The sequence below is a fragment of the Coturnix japonica genome, chromosome 1 (genome assembly GCF_001577835.2).
Source record: "Coturnix japonica isolate 7356 chromosome 1, Coturnix japonica 2.1, whole genome shotgun sequence".
Taxonomy (NCBI): domain Eukaryota; kingdom Metazoa; phylum Chordata; class Aves; order Galliformes; family Phasianidae; genus Coturnix; species Coturnix japonica.
In genome coordinates this window covers 173,668,804-173,680,970 of record NC_029516.1, presented here as the reverse complement: position 1 = coordinate 173,680,970, position 12,167 = coordinate 173,668,804, and positions in this window count along the sequence as shown.

The following is a 12,167-nucleotide window of genomic DNA, read 5'->3' as shown; positions in this document are numbered from 1 at the left end:
GACCCCAGAGGATCTTTAACCAGGAGATCTTTAATAATTACTACCTCCTAGACTCTTGCTACTCGGTTTGAACCAGGTTTTCTCATGCTATCTGAGTCCTGCAGCAGAGCTCAAGGCCGTTCCCACAGGGCTGTGAGTGCCATGTGACTTAATTGTCCTCGATATTTTTCTAGTCACGTCAAGGGCTTCCTTGGAAATGTTATATAGCTGAGAAAGAGTTTATTATTTGCTGTCAGGAGGCAAATAACACCGGGGCATCTCTGAAGACGTCTATAACGTATCTGCGTAATGTGAAGGTTAAAATAAATCAGTGAAAGGAGCCACTCTCCTGAGGGCAATATACTGTAAAATATTTCATCAGAAGGCCTGGCTATTATTGCGCTTGTAATTAATCTTCCTGGTAATAGCAGGGCTTGTTTTCTCCTGCTGCGTTATCTCACTCCGTGTCTGCGCCGGCCGCTAGATGTCGGGGAAAACCCTTTGGTTTGCCAGAAATGGATTTCTCCCAGAGCTGGGATTTACTTGGGATCCAGAACAGTGCCCGCTGCATCTGGGAGCTGGGGTGCTTTGGGTGCTGCTTTCAACCATCAGCACTAAACCCTCAGCATCCTTCACCCACACCGCGTGCATCGCCTCCTGAGCGCTACCTGGGTTATAAAGCCAGGCTTTCCCCAAGCATTTGCAACCCTTCTGTTCTCAGATCATCACATTGCGAGCGTGCCGGGACCTGAGTTTTATGAGCAAAGGGAGCCATTTGTGTCTGTGAAATGAGTGATGGGGGCAAATCTTGTGCAACAAACACATGCCTGCAGCAGCCGCAGCCCCAGATGGATGCGGGGAGTCTGTGGCTGGGGAAACATGGTGGGAGGAGGGCACGTTGTAGGTGGTTCTTGTATGCAAGGAGGCTGTCCTGGTGCAGATGTCCCCATCCCGTCATGCACACCCAGTGGAGGCACGAACCTTCTCCTTGGGAAGGGTCAAACTCCTTCGCCAAAGGAATCCAGCAGGAAGGTGCTGGAGATCCACATGTCACTCCTTGTCGGTGAGAGTCACCGCCACACATTTTTTTTTTCACTCAAGAGAAGGGGGAACACATGCAAAACATGAGTCCCACAAAGCAGAAACACTATCGAGCTGTTTTCTTGTTAATTGACCTCCTCAGCTGTGTGCTTCCTGGCTCTTGAGCAAGAGCTGATTGCTGCAAATAGCGCCGTCACTCAAAGCCATGACCTGCTGGAGAGCAGGGTTCAGAAAAAGGGTGCTTGGGGGTAACAAGGTAATGAAGGAGGACACAGCACTCAAGGTCAAGCTGGATGGGGCTCTGAGCACCCAATGGAGCTGTGGTGTTCCTGTGCATCGCAGGGGAGTTGGACCAGATGGCCTTTAGAGATCCCTTCCAACACAAAGGATTTTGTGGTTCTGTGATTCTATAGGTTTCCTCCTAATGTGCATGGCCTTGGTGGAGGTTGAGAGAAGTGTGGCTGGGTCTTCACTGCTGTGTATGTCTTTGAATGGATGCAATGTGTGCAAGTTTTGCCGTAATCAAGAAAACCAGCAGCAGTGGTCGAATTTCCATGAGCCAGAGTTGCTTCTGATGTTATGACTTATGACCCATGGCCAACCTACTGTCCTTCTGACCAGCTTCTTCCTCTTAGCATAACCTCCCCTTGTCAAACAGCAGTGCAGGGAGCTAGGATGTGTGTGTGAACAGATGGCTTTGGCCACAAGGTGCTGGTTCCAAAGAGGAGTGCTGCTGTGCTTTCCATCATGGTGTAACATTGGGTGTTGAACCTGCACTGGCTCCTTTTTTGGGGGACAGTTATACACAGGACCTGTGGAATTTCATCATCTTGGCCATGGAGAAAGCTTTGAGACAGAAGAAAGATCACGAGAGCAGACGGTCCAGCTGTCTGCACCAAGGACCATGCTGCCACTTCCTAAAAACCCTCAGCAGACGTGAGCCAAGACATCTGCAGCACGTAGCTTCCATCAAGTTAGTAGGTTTCCTTCAAAGCCAACCTAAATATGTTTTGCTGCCAACTATGCCAAGGCAATTATCACATTCCAACCATGGCCTTCTTCCCTCTAGGCTGAGGAGTCTTTCCTCACAAGCCATATTTTCTCCAATCTCTTATCACCCTCATTCTTCTGTGAGATTTTTCCATGCTTGCTCAGTGTTTCGTAGCCTTTTCTCACCATGTTAATGGCGTTTCAAAATGTTATGTCTCGTATCTACGGTTGGATCCTTAAGATGAAACCAAGATGAAGTGAGAAAGGGTAAAGATGACCGAATAAAGGCCCTCGCTTTCCCAGCGCTGACCTAATCCACTCTCTCCCTTCTTTCACCTGGTCATTCTGGACCGGAGCTATGGAATTCAGTTCAAGAGACGTTCAGACAGAGGGAGATAAATACTTAATCTGAAACACAAGATAGTGATTGTGTCTGTTAACTGCCTGAAAGGCACCTTGATTGCTTGCCCAAACATACTGTGCCTTCCCCGGAGGAAAAAAGACCCGTCCCCTTGCTTGGATCTTCTGTTCTGTTCCTTGAAACCGAATGAAAATCTCGGTCCAGCAGAGGCCGTCCTGACGAAATGATTTGGAACAAAAGGTAATCACCTATTGTTATGCTGCAGAACTCCTTGACCAGTTGGGATTTCTCCAAGAGCCGATTGGACATGATGAATAGCGGTAATTTCAGAGCTATGCGTATTCTCAGGGCTTGCAGTTTTCCACATCTACTGTGTGGTGGAGGGGGGGTGGGGGGGTTGGGAGTGTGGGATGGGGGAAAGGATTTCAATCAGCTCCAAGTCAGCAGCCTGGACTCTATCCTGCAACGTCCAGCCGGTGAGGTGTTTGTCAAGTTACGACTCATGTCTGCAGCAAATATGCCCATTTTCCTAAAGGCTAATTCGTTTCTCTGCCCAAAATACGAACGCATGGAGCCTTTCCTCAAGGAGCTGGAAAGCAGGTGTCTGCGTCATCTGAGCTGATGGGCTTTTTCTTAACCTTCCCTACAGATCTTTTTCCTTCAGAGAAGTTTTCTTTGCAAGTGGCACCCTTTGCCATGGAGGGGGTTGGAATGAGATGAACTTCAAGGCCCTTTCCAACCTGTTCTGTGATTCTTTACTGCTATTTCCTTCCTTATAGAGCTGATAGACCAAGACACCCACCTGCACCCATGTCCCTGAGTGCATTCTCCCTGTAATGACATGCTCAGGACATTGCCCCATCCTTACACAAGGAATTCCCCCACTAGAGTGGGACACGGAATCCCGCTGTCACCTATTGTATTCGGGAAGACTGGAGCCAGGGATGTGAGAATTAATGTAAAAGTGCCCTCTCGTGGCAAATGGAGCAGATATCATTAGTCAACATTTTGGGGGAAATCCTTAATGTCACTGGGGTTGTGATTTATAGAATCATCGGACCATTTGGGTTGGAAGAGACCCCTAAAGGCCATCGGGTCCAACCCCCTGCAGTGCACAGGGACACCCACAGCTCCATCAGTGCTCAGAGCCTCATCCAGCCTGACCTTGGGTGTCTCAAGGCACCCCCACCTCTCTGGGCAGCCTGTGCCAGAGTCTCACCACCCTTATCATAAAAAAAACACTTCTTTCTTAAATCCAATCTCATGTGTGGTTTGTAGTCTGGATGCATTCAGCAGAGGGATGGTGTCACCCTGAGGTCTTCAAGCTCTGCACAGCTCACCAAATCATCCCTCAAGCACCTGGACTGCAGGGTGGGCTTTGCAGGTGGGAGCTGGCAGTGGTGGGCTTAGGGAGGAAGAAGTTTCTTTGGGGGTCCAGAGTGAGCCAGGAAGGGTCTCAGACTTGCAGCAAGGTGATGGGTGTGAGCCTGGCCCTCAGGATTATGCATCTCACTGCAATTTGGAGTTTCCTTTAGTTCAGGTGGATCTGCTGCGTGTGAAGTGTTCTCAGCTGTGGAGCAGAAAGCAGAGCTGGGCAACCCTTGTGCGTGAAACCACGAGCCAGCTTAAAACAACACTCCTTCTAGAAGGGATGATTTAGTAACAAAAACTCAGTGCAGCAGTCTGGGGCTTTTGTTCTGCTGGCTCTGAGGGCTGTGATTCAGGGCTGCTCTCTGTACGAGCTGTTCCTGCACACTGTCTGGAGCAGTCACCCACTGAGTACCTAATTAATCAGGAGCCTGGGTAGAGTCTCAGTGGTATGAGCTGTGAAAAGGGGAGTTTTATGGGCCGCTTTCCTTCATCTCTCCATTTTTTTTTAAGAAGGAACATAGGATTTTCTTTGCACTAATGATTACTTTGGAGTACCTGTGATGTCCTCCCTCATCCAGCTTTCCCTACCACTTCCCTTGCTCCACAGAAGAGAGATTTATGGCTGGAATAGACAGTTCTTTGGAGGAGCTCACCATGGGAAGAAGACAGAAAGCAGAGCAAGAGTGGGACTCTTATCCTGCAGTCCAGCTCATTCATAGGAGTTAGGCAGGCAGGTGAGTGCTACCTTGGGATAACTGCTGCTCTTCTGCCCAGGGATCAATGTGTCCCTGTTGGAAGAGTTGCTGCCTTAGTTACTTGGCATTGCCGTGCAACACCAAAGCCTCAATGCCTCATCTTCATTTCCAGTGTATGTTGGTGGGTAGAGATGGGGTTTCATCTTTTGTGCTCGTGTGATGGCACATCTTCCCAACTGAGGACCCTCCTGTGGCTGGGGAGGATGAATAAGGTATGGTCAGTATGTGGTGCTGTGTGGGAACTGCAGATCAGGGGCACTGTGGAAGCAAGGGGAGTGTTTGAGTATTATCAGAACAGGAATTGCATCCTGGTCACCTGCTCATATTGTGTGGTGCTTGTTTGAGGAAGGATTGTCTATGAAACCTTGTAGGTTTACAGCATCTCACACTTGACACTGCTGACTGAGCTGACCAAGCTGGTAACAGCCGTAGCATTTTGCTGGGCAAAAGAAGCATTACAACTGTGTGTCAGGCAAAAATGCAAAGTCCTGAGAGCTGTTACTGCTTCTATACACCAGCAGCAGAAGGGAGGAACCAAAAATAACATGAAGTGTCCAGGTGAGGAGGTAGTGGGAGGAAATGGCAGCACACCAGAGCCTGGGCTGGTGAAAGATGTGTCTACTTGTCCCCAGCACAGCTTGGTGTTCATGAAATGATCCAACAGCAGCTTTGATGCTCATGTTTTTCAGATCCTGACCTTCAATTTAAAACTGCAGAATCATAGAACCATTAAGGTTGGAAAAGACCACTGAGATCATCAAGCCCAACTTTGTTTGTTTGTTATGACTGTACCCACCCATGAGCTGCTCTTCTTGCCCAGCAACCAGTGGTGGTCCAGTCTGGAGCAGGAGTTTGGCCTAGAGACCTCCCCACCAGCCAGCACTGCTGTGGTTGCATGATGCTCACATAATCCCATTACTCTTGGGGTAAGTGGGTTTGGCCTTAGGGGGCCTTGTCCAGCTCATTGCACCCTGCATTTCCTTCAGGACACAAAGAGTCTCCCCTCCCATAGACGCTGATCTCCATGGTTGCCTCAGGGTGCTACTGCAGTAGTCATGATTGATAATAGCACTATGCTGGGGGGCCACTATATCAGGAAACACCATGAAGGGAATTATAATCACCATTTAAAGGCATTTTCCCCCCTTTCTCTGGTGGGTTATCAGATTACAGGAAATGAGAGCAGTTTTGCTGCCTTATTATGAGAGATGGATGCTACTGTTTGGAGCGTTTGCCCATCCATCTACTTCCCTGCTACCCTTTCTCATCAGGGGATGCACTGTTCATTTCCACATCAATGAATCAGTGAGGAAGCTTCCCAAAGCCCTCTGGCTTACTTTACTTCCTCATTTCTGGTGTGTTTCTCTCTCTGCTTTGCAAAGTCCCAGTATTCATCCTGCTACTTCACCCAGCTTTCCCCTCCCAGCGGCAGGCCTGCTTGTGCCAAAAGATGGATCTCTGTTTTCTCAAATGCTCAGGCAATTATACTCATTTCTCAGGTGGTCCCAGAGGGGAGCTCTCCAGCCAGCCTGCCCTTCCCCTACAAATCCATTTTCAATATGGTAAGTCCCGTAGCTGACCCCTCTTCAACCTGGGCTTTGGGGTTACTGCTCCCCACCTTCCTTCATGCCACCGTTTAGGGGAATTCAGCTGCCCAGGTTGGTGGTGGGGTCACCATCCCTGGAGGTGCTCTGGAACCATGGAGATGTGGCACTGAGGGACGTGGTCACTGGGCATGGAGATGGGTTGGGGTTGGACATGGGGGTCTGAGTGGTCTTTTCCAACCTTCTTGATTCTGTGATTCTAAGATCTTTGCAGGCTTCCAAATGGGCTCCAATTGGGTTTGCAACCTTCTCCCTTGCTTTTTCCATCTCTCCCTTGGGTGAATTAGAGCCCCCAGTTAAATCCTAGGTGGACGCAACCTCTTGTGTCTACATTAATACATGCAATACAGAGCACCAAGACCTCAGGTAAAAGATGGTCCTCCGATAACTCTTGACCTCATGCCATCTCTCCAGATCCTGACCTTGTTGTGGCCAGTTCTTGTGCCTTTACTGCTCTCTCATTCACCATCTGAGCCTGGGAGGTGAGACTCAACCATATTGATATCATAGGTCCCAAGCGAGTCTCAACAGAGAGAAGATGCTTTGGTTTCTCCTTGTCCATAAAGTCCTGCCCACCCTCCCTGGTACGTTATAAACTCAGCTCTGCTACAGTCTGTGGGTCCCAGTGCTACCAAATATACACAGGGCAATTTACCCTCAACTACCAGTAGCATTCTTCTTCGTCTGAATCCAGACTCTGCTCTCAGCATGCAAATGCCTTGGCTGGGGCTCTGCAGTCCTTATGGCTGATATCATCCCTATTTGCATGGCTGTTTATTTTAATTTACCCAAGAGCCACAACTACCCTCACAGCCCGTTTCTTCTTGTACTCGCTTAATCCTCATCACGGCCATCACCTTCACAAGGGTTCCTTTCTGAAAGGCGTTCTGGGTTGAAATCATCTGGCTTGCTTTTCGCTTGGCTCCCTAAGAGAGCACAATTTACACGATCACATTCAGCACATGCCTGTGTCTGTCTGTTTATCTCTTCAGAAACCTTTGAGGCTGTTGGCCACAGAGGATGAATTTCTAATAAGCTTTGTGAACCCAAGCGAGCAACCAAAAAGGCAAAAATCCCACCAGTGTTTGATGGAAGAATGCCTTGAAGGGGTGAGAACAACCCTTGCGAGCATCAGAAAACCCAGTTCTGGGGAAGGTGGTTATTGGGGACCAGAATCTTTCAGCTTACACGACTTGCTGTTCAAACATTACAGCATCTCAGAGATGTGGCCAATTAACCCTAAAGTAAACTGAGGTGGGATATGGGTGTTTTAAGGGTAAGTAGCACAAACATCTCCTAGCGCTTTCCCTCTGTGCTTTCTATCTAGGAAGGCTGGTGTGAAGTCACCAGGCAGGCTTTTAAATTATTATTATTACAAGGCTGGCTGCCGTGGCAGACTTAAAAGAGATATCATGTTCGTTGCTCATTCCTTGGGCTGCAATGCATATGTTTGAGAGTGAACAGATCCTGCCGACAAGGAATTTCCAGCCTTGTTAGATTGATAAATGGGTGCTTCCCCACAGAGCCTGCTGTTACGTGTCTGGGCTCTGCCTGCAGTCAGTACCAGGATGCTTTCCACCAGCACAGCAGGAAGGAGCTTTGCTGGGGTATCTCGGTGGCTTTCCAGGAGGTCGCATGGCTTTGTGTGCTAAAATATGTGTATATCAGGGTCTGGAACACAGATCTTATGGACAGTGGTGGAGGGAACTGGGATGGGTCAGTCTGGAGAAGGGGATGCTCAAGGGGGACTTTATGGCTCTCTATAACTGCCTGAAGGTTATGGCGAGGTGGAGGTTGGCTTCTGCTGGCAGGTGTAGGAAAAGACTTTGGTTGTGTAAGTGTCCATTTTTCAGCTCAGTATAAAGGATAATTCACATCTCTCATGTCTTAGGAGCAACAAAATCATGGTCACCCAATGGAAACACCCCATCTTGGAAGCAGAATATCTATGAAGTTTTGCTACAAACCGACACGATCCTATCAAAAAATAAGTATTAATTTGTGTTTTCCTCCCGTGTGAGTTCTTATCTCCCAGCCACCAATGGTAAGGTATGGGGACGTTTCTTCTGGTAGGTCAGCAGATTGTGTATTTGCTGAGTGAATAAAAGAGAGTTAAAAATACTGAGAAATAGGAGAGAGGAAGCCAAAAACCTTGGGATAAAGATATGTGAAAACCCATGGGTTGGAGAATTTAGCCTTATAGACATACATGACACAAATCTTTCCTGTCCCTCCACGAGGCAGGCATGACTTGGACACCATGGCCAGGACAGGATGAGGAAAGCTTGGAGCACGCCAAAGGGAAAAACAGAACAAGGCAGATGGATTTGCTCATCTACAAAGGCTTGGCTGGAAATGTAAGAATCTAAATGAACTCTCCAGCAGGAGAAATACGCCAGGTCATCATAACAAGCAGCAGGAGATTCAAGTGTGAATTCACTCCGTCTTTGTCCTGCCAGGTTCCAGCAATGGAGATGAGGTCAAGCCGAAGGATGGTGGGTAGGAGGAAGGATGTGTACACAGGGTGAGATTGAAGTGTCCTGGACTTCTAAAGGGGAAGCAGAAGATCAAGAGGAGGTGTGATAAATATGCAGTGCCCTTAGGTGAGGAGACAGGACTTGGTCCAACCATTACAATTAGCAATGGGGATCTTGTAGGGTTGAGCAAAGACAAAACCCATAGAATCATAGGACCGCTAAGGTTGGAAAAGACCTCTGATACCATCAAGTCCAACCATCCACCTACCACCAGTATTGCCCATTAACATGTTCTTCTATGCCATATCTCCACAGAAGAAAGAACAGGATGGTGGTGATTTCTGATAAAAAACAAATAATCCTTACAAACAATTGACCGTTGAGAATGGCATGGGAAGGAGATGCTGTGGATGTCTGTAATCTCCATTGTGGTATATAGGGAAGAATAGAGAATCTTGTGAAGTGGTTTAGAATCTCTGCAGCAGCTCCTCGTGTACAGTTGCCCATGTCTTAGTGGAGAGATGGGTTCACGTGCGTATAATTTGACTAGCTTAGATAGCAGGGACATTCAGTGTTCATGGCTCATGATCTGTCCCATGGATGGAAAAAAACACGAGGACTTCTTGTCCCCATAGCCCTCTCCTTCTGCATGGAGCAGCTTCATCCCAAGTGGGGACAGGGCGCCCATGAAGCACCACAGCTCAGTGTTACCTGTACCATGTTGACCCAGTTGTGTTGTGGACCACTCTGTGAGACCCATTTTGTAATGTGAAGCTATGGGTTGTGCTTTGTCTCCCACAGCTCCTCTCCATGTGAGGCTCCGGACAAGGTGAGCAAGCCATGGGCTCTCCCTCCTGGGGCTCCTGTATGTCTGTGGGTGAGTCTGATGTTGAGAGCAGGTTTTTTCTCAGCTGGAAGGATAAGTTTTGGGAAACATAGTCCATCCCCCAGTTTCAGCAAGAGCTGGGTGAAACAATGGAGTCATCAGGTGTATGAATAAGGTTCTGAGAAGTGAATCTGTAGAGAGGATGAGAAATCCATGTCCTGCATTCCACATGCTCTGTCCCCTCTTGACCCTCATCCTTGATATGTATGTGATACCATAAAACTTTCAGTACATCCTCTTATTAATCTTATTAATTAATTATCCTCTTAATCTGTGCATCCACAGATTGCTTAGGTACAATGGACCTCAAGATCATCTGTAGCTCCCATACCCTACCAAAATAAGGCAATAAATAGCAGGCGCATCAAAGGAGCATTGTAGGACTGTGTCTTGTCATAGCAGATCACTGTGAGCTTCTGATTATGGCCTGAGAAAGGATTGCAAATGGCATGTCTCTGTGGGATGGGGATTAGTCCCATCTCCCTTTTGGATCTGGAGTCTTTGCACACAGGCTCTTGAAATGTGAAGAATCTGCACGCTCCCCATAGGGCTGCCTTCATGTCAGTGCCTAATTATTTTCTTGGCAGAGACCTTGTCCATATGGCACAGAAAATATGGATTGCGAGGGAAAGCAGAGAACTGGGGTTGTTCTGCTGTTCCACAAGAGAATGGAGTAATGAATGGTTAGCAAGGGTTGTCCTGGGCTGGTCTTCCCCTTTTCTTTGGGTTAGGCTTAGCCAGGGAAGACCCTTTGATAGTGGTGGGTGCTTTGAGAAGGAACACGACCCTCACAATGCAGATGGAGGCAGAGAAACTTACTTAGGACTAGAGATTGGAAAGGTGCATCACAGAATTCAGTCCCCTGCTTTCACAGAGAGCTTTTCAGCAGGGTCCCAGTACACCAAGCATTTACTCTATATTGTCCTGAATCACCAGACATCCACCATAATGTGGAACAGGGCAAGGATAAAGGAGTGTGTGACATTCCTTGTTTCTGGAGGTCCCCACATCATCAGAACATGCCTTGTGCGTCTGGAGAATACGTGCTCTTGGAGAAGCCTGCTGCACAAATGCTCTGGCTTTGGAGGGCTCCCATGGGAGGTGATTTTAAAGCTCAATGACACCAGAGGAATGCCTGTGCCACGAGGTGAGAGACCACAGCTTTTTATGCCTCTTGACAACACAAGCAGCCTGATCCTGCTTGGGATGCCTGCTGGAACACAACCACGGTGATCCTGGGAAAAAAGCAAGAAGTTTGGTGTCTCAGTCCAGCTGGAAATAGGAAGATTCTCCATAATGCTATGGCTGTCCCAGGTAGGCTTGGCTACTTATCTAGGGATGTCAACGTAGCCTGGGGTAGAAGGAGAGTGTGACTGCTCGATCCTTATGCATCTGGGGACTGTCCTTATCCTATTGTAGGAGAGAGAGGGTCTGTCTGGGCTTTATTTCAGCATGATGGGATGTTTTGGTAGCTCCCCAAGCTGTCTTTTCTGAAGTTGTATGGAGGAATCCACCGTGCTGGACGTGATCCGTTGAGCTGCCAAATCCAAAACATGGTTCCAGAGAACAGAAATAAACTCCAGGGGTGGGAATCTTCCCCATGAGGAGGAAGGAGACAACCAGATGGGCTTTTGGAGCTTTCTTCCTTCCTTTATTTTTATTAACATAAAAAGAAGTTGGACAAGGCCATGGATTTATAGCTTGTCTTGGAAGAGAAGATGCCGCTTATATTGGGGGGAGTTTTGGTATTGCAGTTGTTACTCAGTGGGAGACATTCCCATAAAGCTCCCCTGGACTTGGGCATGGATAGCATTAAAGCAGGTGTCCGTTTTTTAAGAGATTCTGGAGCTCTGATGTTTCTTTTATGTCCCAACTGAGCGTAAAATTGTCAGTCAGACTCTTATGGGTCGTCCAACCCCAACGGGCAGCGCTTTCCTGGGGGGTGAATGCAGGGAAAGCTGAAACTCCACACTATTTAGTAAAAAGGGATGAAGGGAAACCCCTTTTGACTCCCAAATAAATCTTCAGCTCTACACAAACAATCAGAATCCTCCCTCAACTCTTTGTATCCTTTGGGCAAAACCTCATCAGCCAAAGAAGCCATCAACTGTCCGACTGTTCTTTTAATGCTTGATTTAAAGCAAGTGGTAATGGGTCATTGCATCCCCAGGAGAGGACTGTCTGTTCTTCTTGCACCTCTGTCCTTCCTTACATGATCCCTGAAGGAGCCATGTTGAAGAGTAGACCAGGTCCAAGTGTGCTGGGAGGAGACTCGGTTTTAGGGCTGGGGCTCAGCAGGGCAATTTGTTGTTCAGTCCGTTTATCACTTTGCACGGCCTGCCACATGACAGCCCCATCATAATATTTGTGAGGAATCGCTTCCTGAGCACCTTGTGTTACACTAACATCAACGCTTTAGAGCTGCAATGGGAGAGCAGGGGTTACCGTAGGTCTGAAAACACGACAATCTGAATTCCTCATTTTTGCATTGAAAAACACACAGTGATTTACAGTTGACAGACTGTTTCATTATTGCAGGGGGTTGGGAGAGGAGGACTAGCATGCTCTGAAGCAAGAAGACTGGTGTTTACAGGTCTTTGCTCGCTTGGATCTTAATATGGCTCTTAGGCAAAGGCAATGGATGAAACTATTCCTGGGACCTGGAAGATCACCTGGTGATCTCTGTTGAAGCCAAGGGTGCTC